General features: G+C 42.1%; 1 protein-coding gene across 3 annotated transcripts in view; it reads right to left on the reverse strand.

Moving 5' to 3' along the window:
• The window catches only part of ELMO1 (engulfment and cell motility 1), a 644,335-nt gene extending 636,507 nt beyond the window's left edge, over positions 1–7,828 (reverse strand). For 2 of the 3 annotated variants that reach the window (XR_010322758.1, XM_003406936.4), the window contains exon 1: positions 7,528–7,641. The gene's annotated coding sequence lies outside the window, so the exon portion shown is untranslated. Of the gene's footprint in view, positions 1–7,527; positions 7,642–7,710 lie in introns of those variants that run through there. The other variant, XM_023544287.2, reaches the window with a different exon arrangement.
• Between the last annotated feature and the right edge of the window lie 15,937 nt (positions 7,829–23,765).

Genomic DNA, 23,765 nt, shown 5'->3' on the forward strand with positions numbered 1-23,765 from the left:
CAAGTGCAGAAACTATTGAACAATATCATTAATATCACACACAAGTAAAATTCTGCTGAAGATCATTCAAAAGCTGCTGTAGGAGTATATCAACAAGGAATTGCCAGAAATTCAAGCCGGATTCAGAAGAGGTTGCAGAACCAGGGATATCATTGCTGATGTCAGATGGATCCTGGCTGAAAGCAGAGAATACAAGAAAGATGTTTACCTGTGCAAAGGCATTCAGCTGTGTGGATCATAACAAATTATGGATAACATTGCTAGGAAAGGGAAATCCATAACACTTAATTGTGCTCACAAGTAACCTGTACTTAGACCAAGAGGCAACCAAACAGAACAAGAGGATACTGCATGGTTTCAAGTCAGGAAAGGTGTGCATCAGGGTTGTATCTTTTCACCATACCTGTTTGATCTGTATGGTGAGCAAATAATCTGAGAAGTTGGCCTATATGAAGAAGAACAGGGCACCAGGATTGGAGGAAAACTAATTAACAACCTGCGTTATGCAGATGACACAACTTTGCTTGCTAAAAGTGAAGAGGACTTGAAGTACTTACTGGTGAAGATCAAAGACCACAGCCTTCAGTACGGATTACACCTCAACATAAAGAAAATAAAAATCCTTACCACTGGACCAATAAGCCACATCATGATAAATGGAGAAAAGATTAAAGTTGTCAAGGATTTCATTTTACTTGGATCCACAATCAACACCCATGGAAGCAGCAGTCAAAAAATCAAAAGAAGCATTGCATTGGGCAGATCTGCCGCAAAAGACCTCTTTAAAGTGTTAAAAAGCAAAGATGTCACCTTTAGGACTAATGTGCACCTGACCCAAGCCATAGTGTTTTCAATTGCCTCCTATGCAGGTGAAAGCTGGACGATGAATATGGAAGACCAGAGAAGAACTGACACCTTGGAATTGTGGTGTTGGCAAAGAATACTGGACTGCCAAAAGAACAAACAAATCTGTCTTGGAAGAAGTACAACCAGAATGCTGCTTAGAAGCAAGGTTGGTGAGACTACTTCTCACATACTTTGGACATGTTAGCAGGAGGGATCAGTTAGTAGAGAAGGGCATCATGCTTGGTAGAGAGTCAATGAAAAAGAGGAAGACCCTCAATGAGATGGGCTGACACAGTGGCTGCAACAACGGGCTTAAGCATAACAACAACTGTGAGGATGGCGCAGGACCGGGCAGTGTTTCATTCTGTTGTACACAGGGCCATTGTGAGTCGGAACCGACTCAATGGCACCGAACAATAACAACATTCTTATCAGCCACTCGCCTTGTGGTATTTTGTTATGGAAGCTGTAGAAAACTCAGACATGTCCCATCATTTCTAAACAGCATTCAGGAAGGAAGTTATGTCGGCAAATGGAAGAAACTCCGAATTGGGCCTATGGCTCCAACTGTCCTTAGGCAATGCTTAATATGGGCTTGAAATCAAAACCAAGCCCCGTAAAACGCTGCTGCCAATTCAACCCTATAGAATGGAGTAGAACTCCCCCATAGGGTTTCCAAGGAGTGGTTGGTGGATTCCCACTGCTGACCGTTTGGTTAAGTGATCATAAAACCAGTTGCTGGTCCAGTCCATTCCTACTCATGGAGACCCTATGAGTGTCAGAACAGAGCTGTGCCCCCATAGGGTTTTTAATGGCTGGTTTTTTGTATGTAGACTGCCAGGCCTTTCTTCCAAGGTGCCTCTGGGTGGATTCAAATTTTCAACCTTTCAGTTAGCAGCTGAGCACCGTAACCATTTACACTACCAAGGGACTCCCAAGTTAACATTGAAAAAAAAAAAAACCTAACCCACTGTCATTGAGTCAATTCCAACTCATAGTGACCCTGTAGGACAGAGCAAAACTGCGCCATACAGTTTCCAAGGCAAAAGATTGGCCATTCAAATCCATCAGCCACTCCTTGGAAACCCTATGGGGCAGTTCCACTTTGTCTTATAGAGTAGCTATGAGTTGGAATCGACTCAACAGCAATGGGTTTTTTGGTTTTGGAATCTTTACAGAAGCAGACTGACACGTCTTTCTGCCTTGGAGCAGCTGGTGGGTCCGAACCACTGACCTTCCGGTTAGCAGCTGAGCACTTAACCACTTCTTATCCAGCAACTACAACCCACCAAACACACAGCAGCCCTGTACCAGTTGAGCAAGTAGCATGTTTTCCAGTGTTTTCTACTGAGGGAAGCTTTGTTCCCTACATTAATTGTTAGAACGAAAATAGTCAAGACTGTAGCCTCAATTCCTAAAATTGCAGTTCTAATAATAATCTTGCTTAGATTCTGGAAATCAGCGTTTGTGGGGGCCTAGAACACTGACTGAGGATCATCATCTCCTTCTATTTATACATGTGACGAATTTCTCTACTCAGCACTAGGCCAACTTGTCGCTGCAGTTAATTCTGTTTGATGAGCTAGCATTGCCTCTCCCACATGTACTCCTATCCGATACTTAGCTGTTCACCTCACCTTAGGCCAAAGACAAAACTCTGCTCAAACTGCACCTGTTCTTATCTGGTGAAAGGTTAGAAAACATCTTGCCAAATGGTTTGTGCTCGACTGCTAATCTAAAGGTTGGTGATTTGAGCCCACCCAGTGGTACTGCAGAAGAAAAGTCCTGGTGATCTGCTTCTGTTAAGATTACAGCCAAGAAAGCCTTATGGAGCAGTTCTGCTCTGTAACTCGTGGGGTCCCCGTTACTCCAAATCAACTCAATGGCAACTAACAACAACAAAGACACAGGTAGTAGACAACACACAACAGGCACATTTGAAGGCTTTCACTAGCCACAAGCATTTCATGAGAGCACTCGCTATCAGATGGCTGGTTGGCCTTTGAAATCCCCGTGTTTTGGATAGTGCTGAAGTTCTGCCTTTGTCTCTTTGGCTAGCCAGGCTCAAGCCCAGGTCAGCTAAAATGCTAATCTAACTGCACATTACGGCAGTGTTGCTGCCACCGGAAAGGATGGTTACTGTCACTGCAAACCTCTGAAAGTAATTAAAATCATGCATACGGGGAAGCAAACCAATTGCCACTGAGTTGATTCTGACTCATAGCAACCCCACGTGTGTCAGAGTACAACTGTGCTGCATAGGGCTTTCAATGGCTGATTTTTCAGAAGTAGATGCCAGGTCTTACTTCCAAGGTGTCTCTGGGTAGACTAGAACCTCCAATCTTTTGGCTAGCAGCCGAGCTCTTTTACCTTTTGTGCCACTGGGATTCCGCTTACTGGGAACACTAGGCATAAAATTCAGAAGGGAAATTTGAGCAGGATAAATTTCCAAAACTCTCAGGGGCTCTAAATTGGAGCTTGGGTAGGGAAGTGTACATGCGGTCAACGTGATTCTAAGCAAGGTTAAAGAGTTGTTAGAGCTGAACCGATAGCCTCTCCGCATCACTAAAGTGAAAAACACACCACTTGGGTTGCCAGCTCCTCCCAGATGGCAGGCTCAGGGCCCAGCACACCGTCAGGTTCTATAAACAGTAGCATTTTTAAAAGTTAAGTCAATGGCTGACACTTGTACTGCATCTGATTCAACATTTGGAAATAGAATCTCTTCAGGGGATTAAGCCAATGGCATTTTGTAAAGGGAAAAATAGCTAAGTATTTTTTAAAGTATGGCCCTATGTACCATTTTCATCAGAATTCCTGGCAAGTTGGTTAAAAATGTAGATTCCTGGGGCCCCCAGAGCTATTAAAATAGACTTTTTTTTTTTTAATCACAACCCACATTAAGCAGTACGTTTGACATTAAGATTCAGCGTATGTTTTGTGAAACTCTCTATTTTCCATTCTATTCTGTTCTGTGTCATTTTTAAACTGCTGGTCTGGGCCTTCAAAAATGATATCACGAGCCACTCATGGGTTGCAACCCTAAGTTTGAAAAACACTAACCCAGGTGACCAGAAAAGACCCCGAGTGGCGCATACAATTTGTGTGATTTGAACTCCCTCAGTGGCTCCACAGAAGAAAGGCCTGGCAATCTGCCTCCTTAAAGATTACAACCAAGAAAACCCTATGAAGCAGAAGCCAAAGCAGTTCTACTCTGTAATAATGGGGTCACCATGAGTCAGAAGCAACTCGAAAGCAACAGGTGTTGTGTTTTTTTTTTTTTTTTTTACTTGACTAGAAGGAAGCAGAACCAAAGTTGTGTAATTAGCAACAGACACTTCAGGCCTGGTGATGCAGAGAGGGGAGGGTTTAGTAATTCCTTAAAAAAAAAAAAAAATTTACCTTTTCCAAATTCAACGAGATGTCTTACAAACCCAACTACCCACTTTAAGGGCTTCAGGCATTCAGGAGTGGTTGCAGGCTTCAGTTCCAAACCTTAATGGTCTCCTTTGTCTTAAACCTAGACAGGAAATGTTCCCTCCATATGAAGGATCACCTCTAAAGCTTCAGCGTTAGGCAAGATGATGGAGTAAGCAAAGTGTGTGCTCAGTAGAGCTCATGCCACACCCCCAGCCACATCCTTTCCACATTCAAAGCCCTGCCTCCTCCACCCCACCCCACCTACTCACATCAAACACCCCAAGGGACTAAATAATTTTAAAACACTCAGATACTGTCTTATCTTCAATACTGTAATTTGACAAATGCTTATGACTTAGGGGCACTTGTAAAAGACCCCAATTGTTTTCTCCCTATGGTCTTCTCCTTGGCGTTTTTCACCTCTCTTCTCCCCTGCATCTGCCACCCAGCTTCTCTCTGCCTTCCTCTCCTTGCCTTCCTCACCACCTCCTCATCTCTACTTTCCCGTCCATCTTCTGGGCTTGTGGCATGTGATACCGCGGATGGATCTGACTCCACTCTGTTCATAGAGCAGGAATTCTTCCTAGGCAATTATTTCATTGGCTAAAACAGCTCACGCTTTGAAAAGTCTTTCTCCAAGGAGTGTGATAAAATGCCAGATCTGGAGTGGTCACACGTTATTTATAAAGGAGACTTGTGTTCGACTCTCCTGAGGAATCACCTCTCCGTCCTCAGTCTGAAATTCTGAAGAAATCTACTCAGGCAAAAAGAGATCAGAAACAAACATGGCTGGGCCTGGGGGAGAGGACAGGGAGAAAACCCAAAGCCTAGTGCCTGGGCATCTACTTGCCACTGATGGTGCTGATGGTTATTTCCTAATATAGATATCTCTCATTCGGTCAATCAATAAATACTTACTGAGTGCCTACCACATGCTGGGGGTCACTCTAGGTTCTGGAGCTGTAAACAAGACAAGGTCCCTATCCTCATGGTGCTTACATTCTAGTGGAGGAAACAGAAAACAATCAAATGAACAAACAAATGTAAGTCAGGGGAAAATAAGTGCTAAGATGGAAAATAAAGTAAGGGGATGAGGAATTAATTGCCTGGTTGCCATTCTATATAAGATAGCCAGGAAAGGCCTCCTGATAAGTTGACTAAGCAAAGACCTGAAGGAAGCAAAGGAGGAGGGGGGATTTCCTCGTACAGAAGCAACAGCATGTGCAAAGGCCCTGGGGACAGAACTCAGCAAAAAAAAATAAGGTCAGAGTGTCTGCAATTAACAAGGGCAGAGAGATGAGCTGGGAATGACAGTGGGGTGGGGAGGGTATGGTCATCATTAGTATCACTCATCCATTACCCCAGTGACTGACTGTTCCAGGTCCTGGGTTTACCTAGACTCAGCCTGGACTTGCCTCCCAGCCTGCCCCTCTCTGTAGAACTATCAAGCGTCTTGTTCCCCAGTTCCCCCGCTGGGGTGTTCCAGCACTCCAGGTCATTCCCTCCCAATCTCCCAAAGGGACAACCAGTTCATCTGATTAACAAAGAAATTGAGCAATAATTGTAGTAGGAAAGAAGGCAACATGCACATTTAACCAGAGCCATCAAGAGATAGGAAAAACATCATGAAGAGCAGAGAGTCAAAAGGTCGGCTATCAAAAAATGTCTATTTGCCAGCTGGGTATCTTGCCTCCTACTTCTTTGGACCTCAGCCCCTCAACTGTAAATTGGGAGACTATAATCCATGAAACAACCTTGAGAAGTAGGTATGGAGGTGAGATATTAAGAAAAGCCCTGGCCAGAGAAGGCCCTTCATAGATGCTGCCAGCCTGCCTTTGCAATTTAAAAACTACTGTGACAGGGATTCCCAAAGTTGCACTCAAAGATCTGGTATATAAATGCATGCCATTACTTATATTTTACAAAATAAGGTAAAACAAAACAAAATATCAAAAATTCTTCCACAGCCTCATCTCACTCCAAATTGGGGGCAGACAGCCTTTGCCTCCAGAGGCACAAACCCCTGTCTGAAGCTCCCTGAAATCTTAGCACATAATTCATGACCAGAAGTATGATAAGGTCGGTGGTCCAGTGCACAGGGCATCACAACATATGCTTCCTGTGTCTCAGGAGCTGTCCAGAGGCCCCCCAGAGCTGGGTCACCACAGGGGGCCAAATCCTGCTGCTTCAGGCCACTGCAGCTCAAGCCACCAACAACCGCTGCCCAGAGCTGCCAACTTCAAAGCGTCCACAAGCGGGAGATGGTCATTCGGCGGGGTCACACACGTACAGGCACAGGCACAGACACATACACACACACACACACACACACACACACGCTCGCCGCCCTCGCGCGCGCCCGCAACACAACACAGACTTCCCAACCACGAACACACGCGCGCACCCCCAGGCCAACTGAGTTCTGTATTTCCTCTTCCTCTTCCTCAAACCTACTCAGGCAGTCGCGGCCGCCCCTCTCCACTCCTATTCCAGGGCTCCCAGCGCTCCGCCGCCCCCTGTCTCCCAAGGCGCGCCCGGTGCGACCCCTCTCCAAAGCCAGGATTTCTCATCGAAGGCCCCCACATCGCCTTCTCTGGTCCCAGTGGAGACCTCAGAGTGTCCCCGGGGCAAGTATTTACTAGCAATCGCCCTAGGGCTCGCAACTGCCTTAACAGCCCCCTCCGCCCCTCCATTCCCTCTAACCCAACACCGCCCCCTCCCAGGGGCGCGCTCGCCGGGGGATTCCCTCCCACCTGTGAGCGCCGGAGAAAAACCAAGAGTCCGAGCCTCCAGCCCCACCTCCAGCAGTCTCCCGGGTCTCCAGTCCCAGGAATCTTTACTCCAAGCCCCCTGGCCCCGACACCCCTGCGCCAGTAGCGCAACCCTCCGGCGCCCCCCTCTAGCCTGCCCTGCTCGAAACGTCTCCGCGGATTCTTGGGCCCCGGGCCCTGCGCTCCATCCCGGGCGCTCCACCTCCGGAGCCCTCTCCCTCCGTGCCCGCTCCCACACCAGCCGCCCTCAGCTGCCCAGACTTCCCCAATTGCGGAGCGATCCGGCTCTCCCGCAGCCCTCACCCCGCGGTGCGTGGCGGCCACCCCCGCCCGAGCCGCGGCGCCCCCAGAGAGGAAACAAAAGTGTCTCGGCGGCGCCCAGAGTCCCCGGAGTAGGACGCCTCCTCCCTGCCCTAGCCCCTGCCCCCTCCCCGGCTGCTCTGAGGTCAACGAGTCGGTGCTCCGCGCCAGCCCAGGAAACTTTACGAACCTGCCCGGGGTCTCAGGACAGCTGTGGCGGCGGCGAGGGCTTCCAACGACGAGAGCCCTGGCGACCCGCGAAGGGGGGCCGGAGACTCTGACGCCCAGCTCGGGGCCGCGGTGTGTGGGTGGCTCTGTCTCTATCCCGTGCCCATTCTCGCCCGCTCTCGCTCGCTCGAGCACACGCACTTACACTCCGGGTCGGCCGGCTGCTGTGCCGCCGGCTGCCGCTGCTCTCACTTCCTCTTCCTTCCTCCTGGTGGCCAGAGACACATTTTGCATCTGCAAGGCATCCGGACATCAGCTACGAACTCTCTTCCCGAGCGGACGCTGCGGAGTTGCCGCCGCCACCGCCGCCGGCACTGGCACCTGCCCGCGCTCTGGTGCTTGCCCTCTGCACTTTTCCTGGGGTGGTGCCCACGACTTTTAGAAGTCCCCTTACTTAAAAAGAGGAAAATGTCAAACACCGTGCGTGGCTCAGATCTGCTATAAATAATACGTGTGCAGAGCATGATTCTCAGATGAGCTCACACACCGACTTTTGCAGGCACTAATTAACTCCGTCACCTTCAAAGCGCCACCTCCGGGAGGCCCAGTACGCGCGGCATCTTTTAATCTGTTTTCATTTTTGGCAACTGGTTTTGGGGATTTAAGGGGGAACTTTGCTGGGCCGTTTCAAAGCTACTTTAAAAGGGACTGCTGTGTCTTATTGCACGCCATGTCTCTACCCTTGGAGAGCGTGGCAAAAAACAACAGAACAAACAGAACATTTCCTTCCTCCCTCTCCCCAGTCACCCATCCATACCGACTCTGTACTTGAAACTAAAGATTTAGTTCTAATCAATTAAGCCAGGGGCTCCCTAGTTTTGCATAACTGCATAAAATCCAGGCTTTCTACCCCAATGTGGTATTTAAGATACATTATTTAATTCATGCAACCTACTTCAGTCATGTTCAAAGCTAAATCAAGGACCTTAACTCCCAGCATAGCTGGCAGGAGGGAAATGACAGTTGTTGGAAGACTGAAAGAAACACCTGTCCTCACAGAATTCAGAAATACCTACATTGGCTTTCCCAGAAAAGGCGAAGGCAGTTGCTTTGCTCTCCTTTCTGACTGACAAGGGAACAAGTTGCCCCTAGGAAGGTTTCAGAATCTAAGATGGAGAGCGCTCCCCTTTAAGAATCAGCCTCTGTCCCCCAAGAAATTTAATAGTTAACCCTGTGCTGGCTGTCTACTAGAAGCCAGGAACTACATGTGACTGTGGGGCACTTGAAACGTGGCTAGTTCTGAGATGCTCTTTAAGGGTAAACCGCACACAGGACTTAGTGTGAAAAAATCAAGTGTAAAACAGCTGGCCAATAATTTTTATATTGATTGCATGTTGAAATAATTTTTTAAATGTATTGAGTTAATATCTTATATGTTTTTGATAGTTCCTGTTGATTCTGATTCATGATGACCCTATGTGTGCAGGCTAGAATTGCTTCATAGGGTTTCAAGGCTGTGTCCTTTTGGAAGCAAATCACCAACCCTGTCTCCTATATATACGTATATAGTCTCCAGGTAGTGATGAACCCCTTATTAAATGCACAAACCCTGGGAGGCAGTATTAATAGCAAGAAAACCTGGGTCTATATGGTTACAAGTCAGTGATTTAAAGCATGGTGACTCTTGGAAAGTAACTTCTCTTTTTCCTCATCTGTAAAATGTCAGTGATGTAGTAACAACAGCCAACAAGACAACTGTTAAATGAGATGATTTTTAATAAGCAGTCGGTAAATATAGCCTTGACTAATGAAGCTGAGGTGGGAAACCACCGGATGGCGGCTGGGCGGAGCTAACCCACCATTTCTCCTCCCAGTGTGATTGCGCCAACCCTATGACGCCCTGAAGAAGAGGCCGCTCCTAGTCTGTTTCCTCCCAGTATGTAAACCCTTGTGCCTGCCAATCAAAGGGCCATCTTGACGACGCAGGTCCCAGGGAGCTCCTTTGCTTGGCCAACCAAATAAAGTTTTTCTTCTTTCACTTTCGCCTGACTCCTGCCTAAGTGTCAGGGCCATCGAGACCTGGAGGTCCGGTAATAAAACTGTGAGACAGTTGTAGTTAGTTATAAGTGTGAATTTGATCCACGACTTTCCAGCTAAGGCAGAAAAGGTCTTAGTGAGACATGGCGAGCACTCAGCAATGATACCTGTCATATCTGTCCCGAAGAGATAAGCAACTCTATGTCCTATCTTTGCACTGCAATTAAAGTGCAATCACCTCCCTGTAACCTTCGACCGAGCTCTACTCTCTGAAGTCCACATGGAGTAAGTCACATCCTTCCTCCACGAGATGACCTTTGAGATCCTTGAAGATAGCCCTCACATTCTACCTAAACATTCTCTTCTAAGAGTTACACATCCCCAGTTACTCCACCTCCTCCTCCTTAAAGATAGTACCAAATCTCCCTCATCTTAGCTATCCTGAGGAATGCCTGTCTCTGCCTTTTTCATAAAAAAAAAACAAAATAAAATTAGCTGTCATATAGATTAATTAGCCAATTAACCACTAACAAACACAATTCAGCCCGAGGTCTTGTCAAATTTTTTCCCCCAAATACATCTTAGTGTTGATCCAAGTATAAGGGGAAGACTGGAAATTCTTTCTTATTCATTACTGCGAGGCCAAACCCATGCTTATGGAGTTAGTCTTTGAGACCAAAGCCTCTAGTCCAGCTTCTCCAAGTCTCTTTGGATTGGATTCAGATGTCCAGTGTCTCTCTCAGATTATGTAAAAACACTGGGGTCTCTGAGGACACCCACTTGAGATCTCCCTTCACCATAGTGGGATCAGCATTCTTGCAGTACACTGCTTCATTCAGTTATTAATGACTTTCTTTAGTGCACTATTGACCAAGCTCATTTTTCCATTGTATTCATAAAGGCACCTCAGAGGTGTTGTCAGCTACTTTAGAGAAATCCACCTCCACCCTGGGCTCATCTGGTAGTCTGCGGTGGGCAGAGTAGAGTGGGCAGTGTGGTGTTGCCATGTACAAGGGCTCTATGTCTGAATTTGGTTGTTGGCATAAATCCCAGCATTACCATTTACTCCCTGGATTACCCTATACAAGGTGTTTATAAACACTACATCATCCTGGTAGGTCTGAGTGAGGATTAAATGAGTTAATACATGTGAAGTCCTTAGAACAGGGCCTGGCACATAGAAGCACTCAATAAATATTAGCTGTTGTGATTTTCTACAACAGTCTTCTAATCAACAAATTACTTTAGCAGATTCCAAAAAAGAGGAAACAGTTACGCCTTCTTTCCACATATGAGTTTCCATCCATAGGAGAGAGAAAAAGCTAGTACTACTGTCCCTTTTCAGCTCCTGATTGGAGCCTGGCAAACTCAATCATTAGGTCAAGTTTCAATAGAGAGGAAGAGCATTTTATGGTAAAGATAAGAATCCAAGTGTGCTTCCAGTACGCCCACATGGGCAGGACCTGGACGCTCAGTGTAGCTGGGCCAGCCAGCGTCGTTTGTCTCTAGTGGTTAGGGAAGTCAGCTCAGAATCTCCTCTGAAGTCCCACCCAGCTGAGATTCAGACTAAGTAGGAGAAAAAGAGTAGGATAGGGATGGTTGGCTGGAGAATAAAATTCACTTAAGCCTCAAGTCTCAACCGCATTCCCCAACTGCGCTTTTATAAAAGAGCTATGTGTTATTGGTAGATGGAGGGGTGTTCGAGGGAGTTTCCCAATTTTTCATACCTTGATTCTGTGATGGCAGACGACCAGGCAGCATCTTGTTCTGTTTGTTATACTGTACATAAGGTTGCTATGAGTCAGAGGCAACTTGATAGCTTCCTAACGACAATGACTGTGATTGCCATAGCTTTATCCTTCCTTGTGTGTATAAGGCTGGAGGAAGGAGGGAGTGGTATGTTGTCAAAATGTCACCAAGAATCCCCAAACTGCAAAAATGGTCAGGTATATTTTCAATCAATGATGACTTCTGCTGATCAACTCTTTCCTTTCTAAGTGCTCACAAATGTTCATTTCTAATTCATTAAAAAAAAAAAAAAAACACTTATTGGACTCCAAATGGGCCCTGTGCGTTTAATAATGCATTTAGTGATTTGTTTCAGAATTCTGTGCAAAATCAGCATCAAGTTCCTTGATGTCTAGCTTGAAAAATCTATTATCTTCCCTTCTCTTTGAATCAGGACCATGTTGGCTTGCCTCCAGTCTTCAAACAGTCCTAGGGGCAAAGAGTGGCCTCAGTCAGCTCTACGAAACCACTACACCAGAGAGAACGAGGTTTGGGAAACAGGCAGAGACACCTGCAATCCAGAGGCACCAAGGTCAGCCCTGGGACAGGCAGAATGACAAGGAGGTCTGCTTCACAGGGGCATTCATTCACTCAACCATTCATTAATTCGGTGTGCACCGACTACCCTGTATGTGACTTATTACAAAAGGAAAAGGTGTCACAATGATGAGCAAGGGAAACAGGGCGCCCCCTCCTGGCACTTACATTCAAGTTAGGAAGGCAAATTTTAAATAAATACAGTAACACCTGAGGAGTGTTATATACACAGACAGAAGTGTGCAGAACCATGTGGAGGCAGGGAATGCTAACATCACCTATAAGGTAGGAAGAGTCTCTTGGGGAAGTTCTGCTTGAGTTGAGACTGACCTGAAAGGTGAGAGAGGTGATGCTAACCAGGACAAAGAGGGGGAAAAAGGAGTAGGCTGGGGCAAAGTTGGGCCCCAGACAGAAAAGAACAGCTTGAAGGAAGGTCTGTAGAAATCATACAATTGGAGGAACCTTTTAAAAGTCAGGTTGGCTGAAGTATGAGAATATCAACATTGAATCATTTCATATTATCTTATCTCTTTAAATTAGAAACATATTTCTTTTTTATTTTTAAAAACAAAGTAAAGAATATTGACACTTCTACCTTAACTGTCATGGATCAGATTTATAACCATTACAAGTGTGATTACTCTTAATAATGGTTTTGTTTATTGGGCATTTACTATGTGTTAAGCACTGTGAGAAAAGTATCATGTTCTTTCATGCCCATTCTGCAGGTTGAAAGAAAAAAAAAACAGTTCTATTCCTTAGAGGCCGACACACATAATCATTTCTGTTTTTAACCCTTTCGGTGATTAATACCATGATTCTAATGGTTTTTACCGTTATTTCTTGAGTTAGCACTTTCAAACTCACTTCTGCGAAGGATTTTAAGACCTTTTGCTTACTTCACCCCTTTTCCTAATTCTTCTTTTATTTCATTGATTATGTAATCAGATTTTATTTATTTATGGACTTCTGTTACCTTCTGATATTATTGTTCATGTCGCTGAACATTTTTCTTGTTTTTTGTTTTTTTTTTTCCTATCTCTTTGAGTCTTTTCTGGGAGAATCAGTCCCCAGGCTCTGTATTTCAGCTCACTAACTCAGTCTTCAGCCTTGTCCATTGTTCCCATTTATTTAGCTTGAAAAAAAAAATTATCGTAATTTAAATTGCTGTATTTTCTAATTGGCACTTTACATAATCACCAGTAGTAAGTGTTGTATGCAACACCCAGATCCCCCTTTATGACTCAGGAGATCAATTGCCTGACTACCCCTCCTTCCCCCCAGACTGCTGGCAATATTGCCTGTTGATGGCTCATGCCTGGGTACCTTTCCTGAAACTGCCCCTCTTGCCCAATTCAGGACAACTCTGAAGGGCTATCTCAGCTATAGAACACCGCACGCGGTCAGCTGAGACCTTTGCTGTGATTGCACTGAAGCTCAACTTTTTCCTCCGCCCAGTTCTGCCTCCTTCCCCCCTTCTCAGGTGTGCATCTCCAGGGCACTCACAGAAAACCTTCTATCTGCAAACCTCAATCTCCGTCTGTTTCCTGGGGAGCTTGGCCTTAGACTTCACTTGTTGTGTTATGGATATGATATCCTCTCTTATCCTTATGAGGATGTTAATAATGATTCTTTCAAATTCTTCTTTTGTTTGTCCTATTAACTTTATTTCCTTAGATGACAGTTACTTGATTGAAGTCCCGTGTCACCTTGGTTGTGTGTTTAACTGTGCATCATATGTGATCCTCTCTTCACCTGACTTTCAATGTTCTTTCCATTTTCTGTAGGTTGCAACTGATGAGCCTGGGGAAGAGGGAGATGAGCTGCCAGGTGGAGATGCCGGTAGTTTATCTCCCCTCCCTCCAAGAGATTAGCAGATACCTGGAGCCCTTCCTCTTGAACCCTATTGCCCACATACGCTGCTCTATCTGGATCCAACCTGAGGGCTGTGAGCTGGTGAGCACAGAGTGATGGTGCGCAAGGTGGTGGCACACTCACAAGAGGTGAGAGTAATTCTGCTATTGATCACTGATGAGTTCCCTTGGACACCATCCTGCCTTTACGTGTGTTTACACTGAATTCGGAGCTCCCTTGAGCCAAATCACTCCTACCTCAGTCATAGTGATTTCCTGCTTGTGTTTGGAGCTGTGGTGCCCTTCTGTTTTAATTTTCTGTACATTTGATCCAATCTGTTCTCTTTCCATTCTCAAAACTACTGATCCACTAACGACACTTACTTGTTTTTTCTAATGTGGTTATATCTTTTCTATCATTTTATGAGATTTGGGGTTAAAGGAAGGGTAGACTTGTGTGATTAAGACACTATATATTCCCAACTTAATATTATTTTTATATTGTAAATGTTTATTACATTTATACTCTGCTACCTTCTGCCCTAACATTATTATTAAAGTGCATTTATATTTTATCAGAGTCACTAGGTGGTGCAGTTAACATGCTTAGCTGCTAACTGAAAGGTTGGAGGTTCATGTCTACCCAGAAGCACCTTGGAAGAAAGGTTTGGCAATCTACTTTTCAAAAAATTAGCCATTGAAAACCCTGTGGAGCACAGTTCTACTCTGACACACATGGAGTCACTATAAGTCAGAGCTGATTCAATAGCAACTAGTAGTTTTTATATTTTATGTACAATTTGATTTAAAAAATTAAGAAACAATCAGAATTTACATTATTATACTTAAGTAATACTATTTACAGCAGAGCCAAATAGTATTATTGGACCTGAAGAGAAAGAATATAATTCTGTTACTAAGCCTGTCAGCCTTGAAGAAGAATTCATCAGATCCAAGATCAGACAGATTCTCTTTCTGACATTCTTTCAGTTGTCACAAATTTTGGTATATTTCAATTTACTTCATAGAGGGACCATGATTTTTTTGTGTGTTTTTCCCCCTTCTTGGAGTTTTGAATTGCCAAACATATTGAAGGCTTGCATGTACGTTCTTAAAAATGGAGCCACTTTACTCCTGAGGACCCCTTCTATGGAGCCCTAGAATTTTCTGTACCAATTTGGCCTGCTTCCCACTGTCATTGTAGATCGCTTTTCACTGCCCTCTGCTTACTTCCACTGTTTCTTGGATACCATGTCTTCTACTTTCTAATACTTTTTTCTCCCTGAAGTACTTAAGTAGTTCTTTTCTTTTTTTTTTTCCAGAAAGTATGATTGGGAAGTAAACATGTCTGAGGCACTGCCTGTAGGAAAATATCTTTGTTTTGTAGCAATATTTGATTGATAGCTGATCTATTTATGGAATTTTAAATTTCAAAAAGTTTTCCCGGGGAACTATGAAAACATTGCTTCTATCCTCAAGCTGAAAAGGAGTCTAAGGCTAAAGTAATCTTCTCTCTGTGTGTGTGGTTTGTTTTTTGTGTATGTGCCTTTGTGTGTGTGTGTGTGTGTGTGTGTGTTTATTTCTAGAAACATTTAGAATCGTCTCTTTATCCCTGGCATTCTGAGCTGTTATAAGGATAGAAATGGGCATGGTTCCCGTTTGGTGCTACATAGGTCCTTTCAATCTAGAGACTTGTCTCTCTTCAGCTTGGGGAAATGGTTTTCTGTATTTTCTTTATTTTTATTCCATTTTTTAATTCTCTCTTTCTAGAAGTTCTATTTAAATTTATATTGGACTTTCTGTATCAAGTTTCCAAATATCCTACCTTCCCTTTTATATTTATTTCCTTTCTTTTATGCTGTGTACTCTTCTACAAGATGTTCTTGATTTTGTCTTCTGGCAATTTAATTGAACTCTTTTAATATCAATAATCATGTCTTCAGTATTTTTTATTCCTTTTTTCAAGAAACCCATTCCTACTTTAAGGATATAACATCTTCTTAAATTTATTCCGAGTGTTTAAATTAAAGGTTTTCTTTCCTTCTTCTTATTATTTTCTATTCCTAGAATCTTCCTACATTTGGTGTCCATTTTTTCTCTTTTTCAGCCTTGGTTCTTATTTCTGGTACTGAAGGTCTTCTTCAATAGTCTAGTGATTCTAGATAATCAGTTTATATCCCCTAGTATTTATACCTGTGACCACAGATGGTATATGTGTGGGTGCTTTCAGCCATTATGAAATTCATCCAGGTTTTAAAGTGTTCATTGACTTTATCTATGGTCTACACTACTAAGAGGTGAAATGTCCCTTTGCTTCTATCTAGATGTGTATTACTAATTACTCTTATTAATCACTTGAGGGGACCAGGCAAGTGCTCTTATAGAATGTTTCATATTCTGGATTTGTCTGATTCTTTCCTCATGGTCATTTTACTTGTTCCTCTGTTCTTTGTATTTCCTGTAATCTGGGAGTTGTATCTAGAGTCTTGATGAGCTTCATGTTAAGCGTTTTTGTCCAGAACACCTCAGGATGATACGGGATCTTTCATACTGCATCACACTCTCACAGTGTATCCCGCTATTGGTGTTGCTTAGCTTGGTAAGGCTGTGACCACCATTGCAAGGTACATTTTCCTTTATAATTAGTAAGAAATCTATGGATATTTTAGATTGTGCACATATCTTATTCCAGAACAATCTACCCAGTGGCTTTAGCATCTATTGATAATTCTCCTCGATTGCAATTATATTCTGGCTTTGCTTCATGTTTTTTTTTTTTAGTTTACTTGCCCATTTCTGAATTCTAGTAACCATATCTCATTTCACTCTCATCTCTAACCAAAAAACCAAACCCACTGCCATTGAGTCAATTCCGACTTATAACAACCCTATAGGACAGAGTAGAACTGCACTGTAGTTTCCAAGTAGCGCCTGGTGGATTTGAACAGCTGACTTTTTTGGTTAGCAATCGTAGCTGTTAACCACTATGCCACCAGGGTTTCGCTTTCATCTCTAGGTCCCCTGAATTTGGTGTTTATCCCTACTGTCATCTGGCTTTGAACTTTTACTCTTGTTTTCTTTCATACTCAGCTCGTGTCACCAGGCCTATTGTTTTTCATTGTCTTTGCTCCAGTTTCTCTCCCTACAACCCAGGTCAGAACTGTCCTCTCAAGGGTGGACATGCAATATTCTGCTAAAAGGTCTTATTTCCATTTAGGCATGCTGTTTACCACACCAGCACTACATACTCTCTAGAGTTGTAGAGAGGGCTCCCAGCAGGGCAGAAGTGAAAAATGTTACACTGTATTTTGTCATGAAAAGTCCCAAGAAAAATAAGGAAAATGTGCCCTGCTTGTTTTCTGCTCTGAGAAAAAACTTGATGTCTTACCAATTATTGGAATCAGAGACTTGGAGAATTTTCCTGTCAAAGACCACTCAAAGAAGCTCTTTCCCTTCCGTGTTCACTGCAATATGTTCTCCTGCAGGACCCAAAGAAGGCCAGCACACACAGCTGTTTAAAGATCATATGCCAAGTGGGAGGAATTTGCATATTACAAACTTGATATCAAATAGGTCAGGCACAGGTCCCTGGGCTCACGTCCCTCCAATCAGCTTTCTGAGGCTTGAAGCTTTGCTCAGTTTCTTCAAAATTTCCTCTGCTGCCACCCTTGGGATTAATTAGGCTTCCATACTTTGGTTGCTTGGGCCACTATTTTTCTACTTTACTCTGTTTTCTATCCTCCATAATCATCTGTTATCAGCTCCTTGTTCTCTGTGAAAGTAAGTTGCTTCTATTCTAAGCACCAGATTCTCCATAGGTTTGGGGTTAAAAATGTTTCGCTTCACTGTAAAAAGTCCTCTTGTGCCTGTTTGCAGCCAGTCCAACCCACTCCTAACTAAACCAGCCCTAGTCAATAAACAAAATCATAGGGTATATATTCTGTTACATATTGCCTTTTTTTCATTTATTGTGATATTTTTTAGATTCATTCATGTTGTATATATCAGTAGCTCATTCCTTTTTACTGAAAGCAGAAGGCAGTGAAAAGCAATTGAACAATGACAGAAGGAAGCAGGCCGAATTGGTACAGAAAACCCTAGGGCTCCATAGAGGGTATCCTCAGGAGTAAAGTGATTCCATTTTAGGAACGTGCACGGAAGACTTTAATATGTTTCGCAATTTAAAACTCCAAGGAGGGGAAAAACACGAATAAAATCATTGCAAAAATGTATTGCACTGTATGGATATATCATAATTTATTCATTTATGTATTCAACTGTGGTTGGACATTTGGGCTGTTTGCAGCACTGGGCTATTACAAATAAAACTGCCACAAACACTCATGTAGTTTGTGTGTGAACTTAGGTTTTCATTTCTCTTGGGTAAACGGCCCGTTTCTTGATTGTGGTGATGATTCCATGAGTGTATCCATTTGTTGAAACTCATAGAAATATACAGTTAAAATGAATACATTTTGTCCTTCACAGAGTGAAAGGTTAAACTCCCCTTAGGGGTCAGCACACCGGAGCTCACCTACTGGCTTGGTTTCTTCGCAGATGTCTGCACCTGGAGAAGTTAGCTCATTTTAACTCTACACACATTGATCTGTGTTTGGATTTAGGTCTAAAGTTGATGAAAAGTTACTTTGAACTTTCAATGATTCACCACGATATAAATTTTCTTTTAAAACCAATGTCTCAATTTTTACAACTCTTTGTCAGTACCCTGCATTGTTTGCATCCAAATTCTACCTTCCAAAGGAAAGAGAGAGAATATTAAATGTAAAAAAAAAAAAAAAAGTTAAAGGCACTGTAGCAATTTTACGATGAATTGCCAATTTTAAGACTTTGGACTTGAAATGGCCCTTAAATTTTGTAGAAAAAGAAAAAAAAAAGTTTTGCCATATAGTTGGATGAAATTTGGAGAAACAATGTTAAAATTCATCCTAACAAAATAACATTTATGAGCAAATACAGTAACTACTCAGTTTCAAGAGTGTGAATTTGTTCCCCTAATGAGCCTAGCATTTAGGGTAAAAGGCAAGTAGTATTCCCTGCTTATTTGCCTGAAAGCAAATATCTTAAATAGAATTTTTGTTTCAATGAGCAACATTTTAGATGAACATAGAGGAAGTTCACCTTCTTTTCTGTAGAATACACTTCGGATTTGAATATAAAATAGAGGTAGTTTACATGAATAAAATAATTATGTTATCTTAGATACTCATAATTGAGGTGAGAGCCTCTTTAATTTTCATATGCATTTATGAGAATAGAAAATCTTTGTAATACTTGGGAAAAAAGGTTCTGTAGGTTTATCCCAAAGAGACTAATTACAATGGGGAAAAAATGTAGCATTTTAGGCAGTGAATTGTGGGTTTGTTTCTTTTTAACCTAGGTAAAAAAAAGAATCTACTCTAGATACAGATATTCCTTTCTGAATTTCCTAATCTGGATAGGCAAGAAATTAGGTAAAGAAAGAATCTTTATTGGGTTCAATTCCATAGCAACCAAAAGAAAGATATTTTATTACCTCTATTTTAAACACAAAACAGCGAGTCAAAGAGATTAAGTGATTTGGACAAGTTCACACAGCTATGAAGAGACAGATTAGGATTGAAAAACAGATTTCTCAATCCGGAGATCCTTCTCTTGCAACATAAATCCATGGCATACCTCTAAAGCCAGTCTTACAGGCTCTGTTGAAGACTTAAGCTTGAGGACTCTCAGATAATTAATTGGATTTGTAGAAAAGTACCTTTGTCATAGAAGTACAACAGAATTAAGTAGGTTACCGTATTCTGTGGATAGAAACTAGCAAGAATAGAAGCAGGGAGTCCAGTCATAGAAGGTGGGACCTGCACTAAGTTAACATCAAGCATATACACACTGAGTGCCACTTTGCACCACACTGTGCATCGTCAAGCCCTGGCCCCTTCCCTGTTCTTCCTTATGGGAAGAAGAGAGAAATCGGATCATTTAGTTAAGGGCTCTGCTGCTAACCGAAAGATCTTTATGGGAGCAGATCTACAAGCTTTTCTCTCTTGCCAGAGAGAAAGGCTTGTAGGTCTGCTCCCATAAAGATCACCCATTGCTGTCAAGTTGATTCCAACTCATAGGGACCCTATAGGACAGAGTAGAACTGCCCCTTAGGCCTTCCAAGGCTATAAATCTTTATGGAAGCAGACTGCCACAAATTTGCAGCTAAGGGCTTAACCACTTTGCCACCAGGGCTCCACCTGAGATTACAGCCTAGAAAACCCTGCGGGTCCGGTCTACTCTGTCACATGGGGCTGCTATGAGTCGAAATTGACCTGATGGTACCCAACAACAACATTATGGTGAAACTGTCTTTAAATACGGTGTTGTTTTAGAAACTACCCCTGTGATGACAGTTCTACAGGTGCTACGGGGGTGAGATGATATATATGTATAGAAGTGAAGGTGGAGGAACACTATATATATTGCTTTGAGACCTTCTGCTTTTATTTAAATACGTTATGAAACCATTTTAAGGTTAGTAAATACAAATCTATATCAGGACACTTAATGACTTCATAGGATTCCATTTTATAAAATTTTAGATATTTAGTTTAATTTTTTTCCATCTATTACAAATAATAATCTAATGAACATTTTTGCACATCCATCTTTTAGCACTTTTCTTCATATTTCTTTAATAAATTCCTAGGAGTGAAATCACTGGATCAAAAGACAGTTATATATGTTCCTGCATATCACCAAATTGCCCTACAGAAATATTGTACCAAAAATAATTGGTCTCTCTGCTTCTATTTGCTCTCATTTTTATTGATAGGGCATGTTCCAAGGATAATGTAACCAATAAGCTATTTATTCATGTCTAAAGCTGTACAGATTACCCAAAGTCTACAAATAATTCCAAGCTCTGTCTAACATTCAGTGCCTGCCACTCTCAGGCCCACCTCTCTTTTATGGTTTTATCTCTTACTATTTTTCTATGTTTTCCAGGCTTGGGCCAAATAGACTTACCAAACACACATCTATTTGAAAAGAAGGGGATGTACTCTTTTAACTTCAGCCCCACAAACACTTCTGATTTATTGATATCTTCACTCATCTTTACCTATTCTATTTCTGTCTCTGGGGAAGAAATGTCTACTCTACTCCATTACATATCTTAGTTTGAATTTAAAACTTCAAAGTTAACTAGAAATAAAGTCATGTAAATTGACACCCAGGAGACCAGTGAGGAGGCTCTTTCAACAGTCTAGGAGTAGATTTGGGGTATCTTCCCACTTCTAGTCCATTCTCCTTCCTACCGCTAGACCTCTAAGATATGGATTTGATAATGTCACTACCTTTTTTTTTTTTTTTAATTCTGTAAGCCTTCAATAGTTCATCACTGAATACTAACAGAAACCCAAACTATATACACAGACATTAACAACCCACTTTCAGCCTCATCTCCAACTATGGTGACCTATCTGTACCACTTCTCCTCCCCAAAGGCACCAGACAGGTTGATGCATCTATTATGCCTTTGCTTCTGTCCATCCTTCTGACCAAAAGCGGAGGCACAATCGAAAGGCAAACCCCTAGTGAGTGAGGTAGTTGGAAATGTTCGCTACATATAAGATAATGGGCTAATATCCTTGATATACAATGAACTCAAACCCATCATTAACAACCCTAAAACTCCAAAATGCACACGAGCAAGGGATATTAACAGGTTATTCATAAAAGGGAGATATATGTGGCTTATGAACATTAAAAAACCAAAAAAACCCTAACAGGGCTCAAATAAAGAACTCAGAGAATTCAAATAACAAGGAGATACCATTTGACCCATCAAATTAATAAATAGGTATTTGTAAAATCATGACTGCTGCTTGAGTAAAAGTTCATTGAGGCAGACATATATATATATATTCCTTGAAGAAGGAGAAATTGGTGCAATCTTTCTGATTTGGCAAGAGCTCTAAAATTGTTCATGCCCTTTAACCAGCAGTTTCACTTACTCCTGGAAATGTAAACTTAGGAAGTAATAGAACATGATGGCAAAGATCATTTGCACAAAAGTGCTTACCTCAGCTTATCTTATTAAAAAAAAAAAAAATTTTTTTTTTTTTAATCTTATTACCTTGTTGTTATTGTCTTGTTAGCTAATGTCGAGTCAGTCCCCAACTGGCTGCCAGGTCCTGTGTCATCCCCATGATTAATTGGGGATTGGCTTGTTGGAGAGCTGGACCCGGGTCTGCCTCATTGAACGTCAGAGTTCTACCATTGAATTACCACTGTGGAAAAAAATATATATATACATTTTTTTTCACATCTTATTAACTACAACCATCAAAGGTTGCGTGTAACCCAAATAGTAAACAAGAGGAGAATGCTTAAGTAAGTTACAGTTGATCCATGCAATGGAATATTAAACAGTCATTAAGATGATGTGTATATATGAAGAATTTTTAAGGGTTTTGGAAATTACATAACATGGTATGAAACACAACATATCATTGAATAAAAAAAAGAGAAAAATTTGTATGTATATTGTCATCTCAACTGTATAAATGTATACTCAGTACTAGCAATGCTCTCTGGGAGTGAATCACGTATGCTTCTTTTACGTTTTTTTTCTTTGCGGTTTGAAGAATGAGCACGTAGTTCTCTTAAAAATTGCAAAAATAAAGATGGCGATTTATGTCACAAGTTTGCCCTGAAGTCTTTCTTGCTTATGTCACGTCTCTGTTCTACCCCAACCACATGTTTTGGTGGCTAATGCTTCGATGACGCTTGGCAAATAAATTTCATTTTGTATTATGAAAGTCTTCAAAGAGCTTGAACTGTTTCTTTTGCAATTCTGTGTGCTTTGCAAAAATTCAGTTATTTGCAAATGACTGAATGTGTAGATGACTGTGAGGCTCTCTGCCTGACACATTTCAGAAAGCTGAGTCACATCGCTTTGCTTTCTGAATGGGTAGGAGCAGCTCTTGGAAAGAGAGCCAAGTGGATTTTGCCTTGAAGGGCATCCATGCCATGCAGGGATCACAGACCACATTTCTTAGACTTCTCTTGATGTGGACACTTTTGGTGACCTTTGTGCAAAGGATGAGACTCAACTTTTCCAGCGGTACCTAGCCTTAAGCACTGATGAGATACAAGCTCTGGTTTGTCAAATGTTTGGGGAAGCTCCATTAAAAAATATATATATATATATTCCTAGGAACCCTAGTGGTGCAATGGTTAAGAGCTCAGCTACTAACCAAAAGGTTGGCAGTTCAAAGCCACCAGCCGCTCCTTGGAAACCCCATGAGGCAGTTTTACTCTGTCCTACAGGGTTGCTATGAACCAGAATCGGCTCGATGGCAAAGAGTCTGGTTTGATTGTTTTAGTTGCTGTTACTATGAGCATATTTTCATAAATCCAGTAAATAAATGATGTACTATGATTCCCTAACCCAGAATAGACTACTTTTACGGAGACACTTCTTTTATGAATGTCTTGGGCATATTGTCAAAGACCTTATTTAGAACATTAAGTCTTAAATATTTCTGATTTAGTGAGAGATTTACGGCATTTCCTAAGTCCCTTTCCCACTTCCATCTAAAAAAAAAAAACATACCTAAGGCCTCCATTAATTTTTTTTCAGCTACCAGAAGAATTATTTAAATTACTGCCTAAGGTTATTCAACAAAAACATTCATCTTGTTACCAAAATTATTGGAGAATGGAGAAAGACTATTTTTCTTCACATGGAGGTGATTGAGTCTAGTTTATATTCTATGCCATTATTATTTTCTTTCTTATCTCCAACTCTTGTGTTGCAAAGACTAGGAAGACAGATTCTGAGCTTAAACTTTGGGATTCCGAGCCTGCTTCCACTGCTCACTAGCTCTGTAGCCTGGGCCAGTCTCTTAATTCTCTAAGACTTGGACCCCTTGCCTTTAAAAAGGGCTAGTCAGAGTACCTGCCTCATAGGGTTGCTATGAATCTTGAATATAATAATATATTTTAATTGCTCACAAACATCAGCAATTATTAATCTAGCTGTGTTTTTAGTACA

This window comes from Loxodonta africana, chromosome 8 (genome assembly GCF_030014295.1).
Source record: "Loxodonta africana isolate mLoxAfr1 chromosome 8, mLoxAfr1.hap2, whole genome shotgun sequence".
NCBI lineage: Eukaryota > Metazoa > Chordata > Mammalia > Proboscidea > Elephantidae > Loxodonta > Loxodonta africana.